Source organism: Triticum dicoccoides, chromosome 5B (assembly GCF_002162155.2).
Source record: "Triticum dicoccoides isolate Atlit2015 ecotype Zavitan chromosome 5B, WEW_v2.0, whole genome shotgun sequence".
NCBI classification, from domain to species: domain Eukaryota; kingdom Viridiplantae; phylum Streptophyta; class Magnoliopsida; order Poales; family Poaceae; genus Triticum; species Triticum dicoccoides.
This window is the reverse complement of record NC_041389.1, coordinates 405821434-405822666: the sequence shown is the minus strand read 5'-3', so window position 1 is coordinate 405822666 and position 1233 is coordinate 405821434.

Below are 1233 nucleotides of genomic sequence, written 5' to 3'. Positions count from 1 at the left end.
AAACGGTGCATCATATGTAAAAACTTCATATATGAAAAATGCTTAGATTTCTGTCTAGTTTCATAATATGCCACTTTCATCGATGTTAAAAATGTTTAAAATGCTGTTTGTATTAATTTGCTTATATGCCATGCTAAAATGATTTATTTCATAACTAAATAACCGTAGCTCCGAATTTAATAAAGTTTATATGTAAATGGGATGGAAAAATGCCTAGTTTAGCATGGTCCACTTTATTTTCCTGTTTAACAACAATAAAATTGTGTTTAGGGCAGAACAGTACCGAATCCATAATTTGCATATGGGGATTTTCCGGAATTGTTGTTTGTTATTTCCGGCCTCATTTAAATTTGTCTAGATAGGTAGTTTTCATATATTTCACCTCTTGCCATGTTTAACAACATTTAATATTGTAGGGTACATAACCGAGATCAAACTAAATAATTGCATGTGGTGTTTTGTCAATATGCAACTCGTTGCATATTGAGCTCCACTTAATTTGAAGTATTGTGTGGTGCAGTTTGCCATGCCATGCCTCATTAAACCAGACATGCATCATACTTGATTGTGCATCTTGCCATGATTATGTTTGTGTGTTTACCAGGTTGTTTGTTTCTTTCCGGTGTTGCTTCTTAGTTCCGGTAATCTTGCGATTGTGAGGATTTGTTCGACTACGCCTGTTCATCTCCTTCATGGACTCGTTCTTCTTCCTTGCGGGATTTCAGGCAAGATGACCGCTACCCTGGATCTCATTACTATCATTGCTACGCTAGTTGATTCGTTCTATCGCTATGCTGCGTTGCCTATCTTTGCTCATCAAGCCTCCCCAAATTGCCATGAACCTCTAACCTTTGACACCTTTCCTATGCAAACCATTGTTTGGCTATGTTACCGCTTTGCTCAGCCCCTCTTATAGCGTTGCTAGTTGCAGGTGAAGTTGAAGATTGCTCCATGGTGGACAGGATTTTGGTTGGGATATCACAATATCTCTTATATTATTAATGCATCTATATACTTGGTAAAGGGTGGAAGACTTGGCCTTTTGCCTAGTGTTTTGTTCCACTCTTGCCGCCCTAGTTTCCGTCATACCGGTGTTATGTTCCCGGATTTTGCGTTCCTTACGCGGTCGGGTGATTTATGGGACCCCCTTGATAGTTCGCTTTGAATAAAACTCCTCCAGCAAGGCCCAACATTGGTTTTACCATTTGCCTCTCCTAGCCCTTTTTCCCTTGG